The sequence below is a fragment of the Pollicipes pollicipes genome, unplaced genomic scaffold, assembly GCF_011947565.3.
Source record: "Pollicipes pollicipes isolate AB1234 unplaced genomic scaffold, Ppol_2.1 Scaffold_5724;HRSCAF=6776_pilon_pilon_pilon, whole genome shotgun sequence".
Taxonomy (NCBI): domain Eukaryota; kingdom Metazoa; phylum Arthropoda; class Thecostraca; order Pollicipedomorpha; family Pollicipedidae; genus Pollicipes; species Pollicipes pollicipes.
Genome location: NW_023596746.1, coordinates 4477199 through 4489230, shown reverse-complemented (window position 1 = coordinate 4489230; position 12032 = coordinate 4477199).

Here is a 12032-nt window from a genome sequence, read left to right as displayed (position 1 = left end):
ACCCGCGCCGCCCTGGGTTAACGGCCCCGCCCCGCCCCAGGCTACCGCCGCTCTCCGCTCACAGCAGGCTCCCAATCGCTGAGCGGCGAGGAACGTCGCGCGGTCGGCTGGGTTCAAGGCCGCAAGGGCCCGGCGACGACGTTGACCGGCATACGGCGCTCCCTCTGCGTGGAGATCGGCGAGCGGCACGGAAGGAAATAGTATCCAGAGACAGACAGGGGGCTAGAGATGCAGCAAAATAATCTAAATTTTTGACTGTAGAGCTGGAAGGGTATCCAGAGCTCAGAATATGCATTTATGAGCGGGACCAGCGCGACCTTGCTTGAACAGCGGGATAACATCGAACTTGTTCCAGGGGCATGATATGCTTTCAGCGACCGTGGGCATCGTGAGAGGTAACACCATGGGGACATAGAATGTGCGCCCCACATTTTTCCGAGCGTGGAGGGCTGTCCCCCGCAGGTGAGAGACCCGGAATGGTCGAACTGGGCCGGTAAGTTGTGCTGGTGAAGCAAGGTGAGAGGACAGCATCTCACAGCGCGCCAAACGTACTTGACTTGGCTGACTACGCCTTGGGAAGAGCGAACCGAACATATCCTCAAATGCTCTGAATACGTGGCTCTTCGTAATACAACCGCCAGAGCAGGCGCTCGCGACTTCAGCTGCTCGATGCACTTCCCACGCTTCTCTCCTGTTCTTCTCACTGTTCCGCAGGGGCGGAACATCGTGCCGCTTTGAGGGTTTCATATCCGCCAAGGTTGAGCGACCCCTTGGCCCCTGGCGGGCTGGGCCGCCGCAAGGCGTAATTTTGTCCCAAATGCTCTATCGTTCTTGTAGTAGTAAGGACGACAAATTTGGTAGAAAGAAAAACTGAAAGGGAAGCGAACGTTATATTTTTGTCGATTTGGAAATATTAAAGGGCGTTTCCAACCTCCTTTGTACTTTTCACTTGTTACGTCAGACGCATACGAGTGATCAGTAATACTACTTTTCTCAAACTCCCGCAAAGCGTAGAACTTCCATTTTAAGTGGCCGACCCTGCGGGAGAAATCTCATTTAGCTTCCTGTTCATCACTTCGAAAGTAACACCTTTCATTTCCCTTTTTCCAACGTGTATATTCTGTAATATTTGCAACACACTTATGTGTCAAAACGTTTGTGTAATAAATGCTAAGCAAACTTGAAATAATATATTTAGACAAAAGATATGCCAACATGAAGCTTTTATCCCGCAAATTCAACGAAACGTTATATGACTCTGATTCCTCCCCTATATATATATATATATATATATATATATATATATATATATATATATATAGCGTTTTCCACAGGAGCTCTTCACGAGGCGCACCCGGGTTTTGGGAACGGCAGTATCATATGATCAATGTTACGCCCTGGTTCAAACATCAACCAATGCACTACACGGCAACAGGCTCTTGCTGCCCGCTGGGCCAATCACAAATGTTATTTCATTCGCAGCAGTAGATGTGCCGCCGCGGTTGGCATGACGATGACGGCTGCGACAATTGCTGACAGCTGAAAGAGGTGTGGAGTTGTTACAAAGCGTGGGCAGCTTAATTTGGAGTGGGAAATAATTAAAATGACGTCCCTTTTATGCCTTGGCGGCGCTGCGATGGCACTACTCAGTGTTATAATTATACGTAACTAGTCCTGATATTTCATCAGAGTATGTTTGTGAAATATGCCCCAAATGTCCGGCACACACTTAAAACGGTAGGTTGTTGGACTGTTTCAAAAGTATGTCGCACTTAGTTGGTGAAATGAGTAACTTAAGGCACATTTCAGACGAAGCGGGTCTTTGCTATCGACTCCCTTGTTCTGTTCGGCTGCGAGTCGTACCGATTGCTTATCGAAGTGTTCCCCCGGAATGCAGCAGTGCTATGGTTAAAGGAAGCGCTCCACATTTATGTGGGACCTTGAACTGAAATGACCATCTTCCTTTCGCTGCTGGTCACAATCACGGTCTTGTTAAGGCCATAGCCGGTCTAGTTTTGAGCTACACGCCCGCGACAATGGGGAGAGTATTTCGGGAACGTAATTCCAAGTCACCTTGGCATTCGGGACATCATAATAACGCCATTCAAATATTGCCATTTCATAAGGTACGCGGCATCAAGGCTAATAGAAAATATAATTGGCCAGGTGTTCACGTTTGGCGCCCGTGAGCACGATTGCAGATAGCCGTCCATTGGCTCTCAATGGTGTGCAAGGTACGTTAATGTGATGAAACCTTGACACATTGGGGAGTATTTTCACTAAACAGATAGTTTTGCTGACGAGAGAAGTCTTTTTCACCTGAAAAGTATACCAGTAGTTCTAAGCTAGCTTGTTTCATCATAACTGATGCTTGCTTTCATATCCTTAAGTGTCAAACATTTCCATCGGTTTTTTTTTTGGACGGACAACATTTGCGCTTGCTGCTGCAAGCATTATTGAACACCTTATGGCTTGTCGATTGGGTGCATTATAAATGCTCTCTTTCTCGGCATTATGACCTTAGAAATTCTATGCCGAGTTACGGACCCTCGATATGACAAGAGTTAGGGTTAAACAAGTTAATAAAGGAGTACAAATTGGTTATATCGTTAGCGGCCAACGTTTCAAGCTGTGCTTATAACAAACGCGTTACCATAAGCACTCAGTAGTGCCCCGTGGACGTCCTCCTTGCTTTTGTCCCATAGGGCTTTCCTGTATTGACTTTTGTATGCTGTTTTATCCCTGCCGACTTCAAGTCCTAGGAATTTTTCAAGTCACATTTTTCCAATTGAACTTTTCATTATTTTGTTGTGTCTAACTCGACTCCTATCTCTGCCGACTTTTCCAACTCGACCTTTATTCTTGTCGACCCTTAGCCATGTCGACTTTTATCTTTTCGACTTTTTGGCCTTTAAAACTTTCTGATTTGACTTTTATCAGTTTCAATTTGTTGTTCTTCGTCTTTTTCCTTTTCGACTTTTATCCTTATCGACTATTATCCCTTTCGACTTTTAGTCCTAGGGCTTTTTCAATTCCCACTTTTTCAGTTGGACTTTTTGCAATTTAATTTGTGTCTAATTCGACTCTGGTCCTTGTCGACTTATCTAAATTTAACTTTTATCCTTGCCGACCTTTATCCCCGTCGAATTTATCTTTTTGACTTTTTCTCTTTCGAAATCTTCCGATTCAACCTTCATCAGTCTCAGCTCGTTCGTTGCCCTTCCCGATTCGACCTGTTTCCTAGTAAACTTTTATCCTTGTCGACTTCTTGCGCTCAACTTTTTTCATTCGACTTTATGTCTGGACACCCGATGCATTACGGGCGTTTTTTTCCGGCGTAGCTTAAATGTTGCGTCGTACATTTCAGAGGCACTCTTTTACCTTTATCATTCGTCCCGGAGTAAACAATTAGCATCAAGATAAAGACAACTTAGGTTCTTTCAAAATCAAAGGTCAGACGTTATACACACGATGCTCATCTATGCGAAAAGTCGTGGGGAAGAGGTGGCATACGGGATGCACCACGGCGAGGGTCTTCGACACGAAGGATCCGGAATTGAGCAACCAAAACATATTGTATTCGCCACGACCCCGCCATCTAAATTATCCATTTAGCCCGAATTATTTTCAGATACTTTTTTATTTTTACGCAGCTCAGGCAAGAGGGTGAGATCATTTAGAGTTACGTAGCATGTACTCGATATTTTTGCCGGCAAAAAGTTTGATATTATCATATATTTTTTAAATCATGGGTGAATTATATTGCAACCAAATATGCCGTATTGGGTATGTCCGTGATATCAACCGAAGGCTGTGTCTCGCAACGTTATTCTGATTTTTGTCGTTAAATTCACGTCTATGAGAAAGCATACAAGTTATCTTAGTTGACGACGGTTGTTGCGTGAAACAAGTTGATGTTGCTGCCACTCCTCAAGTCTCTGTTATGATCACCCCATTTATCTTTGTGGTCACTCTTGGTAGCTTGTTTCGAGGCGTTCTGCCACTTTGTTGAAACGTGACGTGCAGGGCTGCTGGGATAACTTATCATTCACGTTGGGATCGTTGGAAAACTCGGTAGAGTTTTCCAGTTGGGAGGAACAGTCCCACATTAAGATAGCCATGAAACGCTCCGAAATATTTTAAGCCTAATGAAATAAGCAAAAATAGTCAAACAAGCACACACTTGAATAATTTTACGCCAACTCGAGCAATGAAGGGTCACTTTTGACACCCGACTATCTGGGATTTCGGCAAAATTCTGTTGACAAGGTTTTCTATATTCCTGCACACGATTTTGATAGGAAGATAGAACGATTGAAACTACTCTTTTGAAATCTTAGACGTTTGCCTCATTTTCCTGTTTTAAAAATAGGTGATTGTTAAACGAGCCCATCTAAAAGGTCTTTATCACAAGCCAAATATTCACCGCTACGTTAGGCCGTAAGCATGGCCACATTTCGGTATCGATATCTTGAAAACTTATAATGAAACATAAGCAGCTAAGATTTTCAACCCTAATTGTAAAAACAACAATATGTATGCTAAATCGCTCCCTTCGACAGCGTCAGGCATCTGCCGCGGACAGGAAGCGGCGCACAGGGAGAAGGGGAGACGTAGTTGCTGATACGAAGCTCAGTAGGCATGTGATTTGTCACACCTGGCTATCTACACTAGTTTGATACAAAGGGTCCGCCATCGTGACCGCCCGTAAAGACATATGCCAGTTCGCTTTACAGATGACACCAACAAAAGAACGACGCCACAGTACCGACGAGAACCAGCTGCATTCATCTAGAAAGAGAGAATTCACACGATCTCCTGAAGTTGAGGAAGCCCTATGCGCATCGTAAGGGAGCGAACTACCACGACATTTCCTCAGTCTGGACAGTACACAATAATACCTTCAGATTATGACCAGCCGTCGACCAGCTCGTCACAAGCAGCACTCACAGGGCCAAGGGAGAGCAGCAGCAGCGCCATCGACGCCGGACGTTCGCCACCAGCAGCACCGAGACCGCTTCATCGTGCGCGGTCAGACGTACTCCCATTAAAGTACAGCCCGGAGATGGCGATAGCAACAGCATTCGTCAATGCCATCAGGGCAAACATCGGAGGCACGCTGGTGAAAAAAGACGTCAGTCAGACATTTCGTGTAGATAGTCGGCCCCATTAAGTAAGTGCCCGGGTGGGGCTCAATTTGCCCCCCCCCTCCTCCCTCTAAAGGTTTTCCGGAATCATTACCGAACAACGTGGCGTAGCCAGGCCAAATTTTGCATCGCTTGTAGACAAATAGCGGATCGATTGGTATCAAACTTTTAGATGTACCTTGGCAGATCATTGACCTACGACAGGTCAACGTCGGGTCATGGATTCACCGAAGACAATTTCTAGGGGGTTGTTTAATCTGATTAAAGAGCATAGTGTTACAAGAATGTTTCCATGCATCTCCGAGATTGTTTCTAAGACAGCTCAACAATTGGATGAATCAATTCAATTGACATAGAGTCAGGCATAAAGGTCGGAACAAGGTCAAAGCAACCTGTTTTATTTCTCTAGAGCTTGCTGTATGGGGTAGCTTCTAGAGCTCATTTCGAATCTATTGATAACAGGAACCGTATCATAACCTTCCATGTGCTTCCTAAATGTCAGAATAGATGACTGATCTAAAATGACACAGATCAAGAACTTTTTTAAGAAGCATACTGCCTAGCGTGATATTTTGACCCTTATTCAAATGCAAACATCAAAGAGGTCTTGCATGATTTTGGTTACCAGACCCTCAAAAGGTCAAATATGGTGACTGAACTTTTTTTTTGAAAAAGGAACCATTTCAGGACAGTGAAGATCAAGATCGAATAATCTGCTTCACGTGCTTGGAAAGTGTGCGATGGAAAAATAAAAGCAGTGCCAAATTTAATTCGGAATTTAATGGAGAGGTCAGGTGAGCTTTAGAGTTTCAGAAAGAGTCCCTGTCTGAACGATAATCCTTTGCTGACAGTCAAACACATGATAACCCTCCCCCCCCCCCCCGCCAGCATGAAGTGCCTACAAAATTGGCATGCTAAACATGTTTCTGCATTTGTCTGTTCAGACAGATCAGGTCAAGATAGTACGAGAGCAGCTCAAAGGGAGCTGCAGTCAGCGGAAGTCTCAAACGGAACTGCAGTCAGTCGCCCGGAGGCCTCAAACGGGTTCTTGCATTGACATGTGACGTTGAAATAGGATTTAGAAGTGGTAGAAACGCATAAAACTGGTGGCGAGCTGTTTGGAAAAATTTGTCTCGGGACTGGTGGAGAAAACTTACTAATCCAATTACGCCGCACTGCGTAGGGAAATGCGTGCAAAATGGAATGCGACTCAATTGGAATCCCATCCAGTACCAATGCCGTAGGTCGTCAACAGCGGACCCGCCCTGCAGGGGCGGCGTCACGGATTTTGAGTTTGGGGGGACTGGATTTTCTGGGGCCCACTGAGCAAAACAGGCTTCCTCACAGGGAGTTTCTTGTGTGTTGTATTCAAGGGGGTGGGGCACCGAGGGGCACTTTCCCCCTTGTCAAACGGTGCATGCATCACGTGCAACTAAATAAATGTCGACGGGTAAACAATCCAGAATTGGCCTTCCCATCATCCCCGCAAAATATCTTACTAACCTATGACAGGGTTTCCAGTCCCCGAAAAGGGCCTTCCGATGCATAGAGCCCTCCTAGTCCAGAACCAGGATGCCTGCGATTAATGAAAGGGCCTACAAATCTAGCAAGGGGGTCTCGCAATCTCAAAACAGGGTATCCTGATCTGGAAAGGCAAATATCTAATACATGAGAGAAGCCTCCTAAATGTCGAGTGTGCCTCCTTATCCAGGACGCGGGCTCCTGGTTCGTAACAGGACCTTCCGGGCGGGCAAAGAGGCCTTCTTGACACAATATTAGGTCTCGTGATCTGGAGCATTGATTACCTGATTCATAACGGCCACCTAATGATCCAGAACAGACGTTTCTTGGTATGGAATAGGGTCTTCTTAGCCCGATTTATTACTTCCTAGCTCAGTTATGGGGGCCCCCCTGATCTGGATTTGGTACCCGCGGGTAGCTACAATCCATTAATTCGGGTTTAAAGAAGCTTCCCAAAAATTCGGGGAGGGAAAAATATACACTCTTGTCCCACCGCCCGCCGACAGGGGTGTAGAAACTGACCGTCCTCCTGCTGCGCCACCCCTGTGCTCGACCACCCCATGAAAAAACTTTGTGAGTTCACAAATAGTGTTTGTTGCGACATTCCAGATTACCAAGTAGCAGGGGCCTTCGACTCATCTCTTGCGGAATTGCCAAATATATCCTCCGAGTGTGGCGGAGTGGAATACATTGTAGAGATGGTCGGCCCGGAAACAACAAACTCATCAAAACATCACTTCATCGTAAAAACGGAAGGCGCGTACTTGAGAGGGTTATTTGGATATTTGAAGTACAGAGTGTATTTTGTATGGATATTTCCTTAGGGAAACTACTCTTTTTCTGTTCAAATGCGCGTCCAGAGATTCCATTGGGGAGCAGCTGAAGCAAAAGTGCATTCCTTCGTCGTGTACATGGTAATGAAAGACGGCTAGAAAAAGTCAGAATCAAGGCTTACGGACTTGTTCCGCTATACGGCGGAGAGTTTATGGGTGATTTGTAATTGCATTATTTCGGGACGCATTCAACACCATGCATGGGATTTCCCGACCGACCCGAACTCAGGCTGCCGGGATACCTGACGGGAGCTGCTTGTAGTGTGTTGACTACCAGGGACGTTCAAATCTTGCTCTCCAGATTTCCATTGCGGCTAGAGCGCTGTTATGTATTCCAAAAGATCAAGAAAACCGCATTGCTTCTTTGGAAATGCCAGATCTCCCACTTTCGCCACTGTCACTTGCCAACGCTGCTGCAATGTTTCTGTGTTGTCAGTCTCTTTAGTGACTCCAAAACCCGCCCCGCGAAGCCGATGAGGGTATTGCTTTGCCATAGCAGTGAGCTTCACTGAAAAGTTATTGCATTTGGTGGGTCCTTTTATTGTACCCGTCGCAAAGCATTCTTCACTCGACGTGTAGTTTCTCTGACATTCTTGTAACAGGGAGTTTAGATAATATATTTTATCGTCGCTTTATCTTACTTATCTGGCCACAAGTAACAAACGAATGGATGAACGAATGAATGCTGCCGGACGGATGTCGACAACATACGGCACGTGTGTTTCGTCCTTTTACTCAATATACTGGCCGCCGGTGACTGGACGGTAAACCGGTCGTTTTTTGGCGACACGAAAACGTGGAGTTTGTACCGGTTAGGTTAAGCTAATGTATGGACAAGGACAGAGCACACCGCGAAGATGCCCTTTGGGAGGGCACGTTCTTCCATTCGATCGAGGTGGCACGCTCGAAGCGTGCCACCTGGATGTCGAGGCTTCGCAAAAACTAGTCAACCAGTCAAAAATAGCCAAATTCATTTTCCGGCACGCGTTTGATGTGACGCTTGGAACGCATGGCCAATCATTGTCATCTTGTTCGCTACATTCCTTGTCAAAGAATGGAACTCCCGAGTCGCTCCATGTCCTGAGTGCCGAGACGCGGCACAAAGCTGGTAAACCTGTCCAAAATAACGACTTAAGTCTCTCTGAAGCGTGTGGGTGTGACATGTGAACCGTGCGCACGTCCGCATGAAAACACGGCTGCCCGTACAATTCGTTATCGCCGCATGCCAGTTCTGTGTCGCTGCGGTCTCTAGGCGCGAAGATAAGGCGTACAACGGAAACATCGACGGAAATGGCCAAGGGCAGCTTCGTTGCGCCGATCCGGTATGCGTGTGACAGATGAACCGATAGGTCCAGCCTTCACGAACACACGGTTGGTTACGGATCATAACCAGAGTACTCACCATCGCTCCCTCTCCCTTCATGGAGCAATTGAACTAGAGTGCTACTCACGTTTTCATTACTCTGGAACTCGTGGAGCATTTTTCAGTTGTGTAACACATGTCAAAAACCTGGCCTGCACGGAAGCGAGGAGTGAAGTGACCTGTTTATTTGTCTGTCTTTAATTTTTCGGTTGCGGGGAGGGCAGAATTATTGGTTGTCGTTGCTATTTGTCTGCGTTCACCGCTCTGTCGATTTCAGCGGGCCCACAATTTGTTAACCTGCCCTGGATTACGATAGTTTAGCAGTTCTAGCAAGATCACATCATTTTCATCATTTTCCTGGTTACCTTACTATTGAACCTTTCGTTAAGCTCGATTTCGGCATAAAACTTGTTTGTGACATCACCTCACTCTACATCTTGAGTCACAACCTATTTTCGATTCGAGTGGCAGAAGACGACACATCCTGTTTGGTAGCTCGAACGTTGACGTACGTGACGGTGTACTGGCCAGTATCTGTCTAAACTCGCATCATCCAGACAGTGCATCGGCAGCACGTCTCACCACCTCTTTGCAAACTCCCGATACCTTGCAAGTTTCCATTTTCTAAGAGCAAATTCGCCTTAAAATCTGTAATAATGCGTACCAACCAACAGCTGCCTCTCCTACCCCCTTGCGAGACGCCTCGGACCCAGGCGCGCAGCCAGAGCCTTGGCAAGGGAGGGGGGGGGGGGGGAAGAACGAGGTTGACAAAGGCCCCTTGATAATGAAAGGGCTCCCCAACATCTGAAATGTCCCATTTCCTTAAAGGGGCACTCTTTTGTATTTTGACATCCTTTAACTGGAATAGACCCCAGAAGCTACCGCGAAATCAAGTCTGCCTGAATTTTATATTCAATGAACTGAAGAACTGATCTAAATGCCTTCAGTTTTACAATGGTCTAGTAGACTCTTTCTTATCCGATAGGCCTCCAAAGCTTTACCAGAATTTGTATCTGGGTGTTACAGTTAAATTAAGTATTCCGCGACTGTAGATTGTACATAGAAATGTGCCAAAAATTTGTATGAACATGGTCAAGCTATGTTTGTCTGGGAATGTCCAACATTCAGTCCCGATCGATTAGTAGTACAAATTATGTTACGTAGTTTTAAACACGCGCGCTCGCAAACCTTAGCAACAAAAACTTCAGCGCCAGGTGTTGCAGTCTCCAAAGGCGCGCAACGCCCGGTACTCAATATTAGCCCGGTGGCTAATATTGAGTACCGGCCAGCTGGTGGACAATGATGACGCTTTGAAAAGAAGTACACTTGAACGCAGTGTCCTAGAATTGCCGACTTTGGGTGTGAAGCAGCACCCTATGAGGAGGATTTTTTCTTTCCTTTTCCCTATATTTTGTGCGAATTTTTCACTCCTGCCTGACATTGTCTAATCGCACATGCCAAATCCCTATTTCCCTTTCTGAGGTTTTCAGATGCCATCCAAAACCGAGTTCACTTGAAACCACCAAACATAAACGAGGCTCCACAGAACCTGAACACCTATAGCTATGTCCTGCCTCACCTACATCTGAACCATGTCTATGTATGCACAGAGCAAGGGTGCCAGGTTCGTCCAAACCCAAGAACCCCAGGGACTCCAGCCGCTTGCACGCATTAAGTTTGGCTTGTTCACAAAATGCATCACTATCGGCAGCCGTGTGCCAAATGCAGTTTTCACGCATCCCCTATTTTATTTGGTCTCACCAACACACCACGAAAGCAGAGCCTGGTGCAAACACCAGCAGGTCTTGGTAGAGAATTTTACTCTACGCATTTCTTTTTCCTGAGGAAACTTGACCACTAAATTGCATCACTTCCGAAATGCAGGAGTAAAAAATTCAAGAAATCGCTTCTAAATTTGATCTTCAAGATGAATATCACCATTTGAGCACTCATGTTAAGGTTTTAAGTCAAATCAGCTGATTACGAAACTTTGCCAGAAAAGTAACAGTCTTTATATTTATCCAACTGTTTTTGTTTTTCTTGGTATCATAAGAGTGTGATACCACTTTATTCTTCTTTCCTTCGCGATTGCGTTTAGAGGCACCATCCGTTGCTTAAAATGTTGACCAATTTCTCTGCAAGATGCTCCAACTGCAAACTTGTACGTATTTGACACATAAATTGAATTAATTCGCCGGCCGCCCAAATCTGTTTGATATCCACCCAAGAGTGAACAATTTACAGAGAATGAAGGAGACAATCTGAAGCATGGAACTTCTTTTTACTGCCATTTTTGCCATGTTAAACCCTCGGTTAACCGTTTCCTTGGTTCATGGCGGTGCTCAATAACGATAAATCAAAGCATTTCAGGTGTCTAACTCACCAGACTATCTGACAAGGCTCTCCTAATGTTGCCATACGGAGCTTTGGGACAGACCTGACGCAGCTAATACAGAAATTTTTGATGGCGAAATTCTGCTTTCTGGAGATGTTTATCATGCCCAACTCCTACATGTTTCGCATTTTAATCTCGTAGGTTGGTGGGCATGATCGATACTTATATTTGGGGGTGAGTGGGATGACTCTGTCTGCCAGTAGACCATGCAAAAGGTACTGAACTTTTGTTTTGGGGGAGCAGGTTATATGACATGACATGACATAGGTTAACCATGGCGATCAAAATAAGTTGTTCAAAGTGATTTAAAGTGTTTTGATTTGTGTGTCGCCAACTTCGTCTGATATCAACAAGCATGCACAAATGAAGTGAATACAAATGCAAGTTGAAACCAGTCAAAAATTAGCTTTATTATGTTTTTACCACAAGTGCCGCTGTCGATAGGTAAGTGGGTTGAGATGATGTATGACATACGGGCTACTCTAAGTTAGGTTAGGTTGGTTAACTGCATGGCAAGTGGCAATGGGAATTGTGCAAGATTTAATAACTCACAACTACTGCTGTGATATAAACAGGCTAGACAGGGTGAGATGAAGTAAGGCCTCTTTAGGTCAGGCAACGTTGGGCTACTTGCATGGAAATAAGCATCGGTATTTTGTAAGAAACAGTGACAAAATGTTTGTTTTCCCTGACCCAATCTTAAAAAGGCCATAGGTATGTCTACTGTGTTTGACTTTCTGATGGGCTGATGCGTAGGAGTCCAAGGTTTTTTT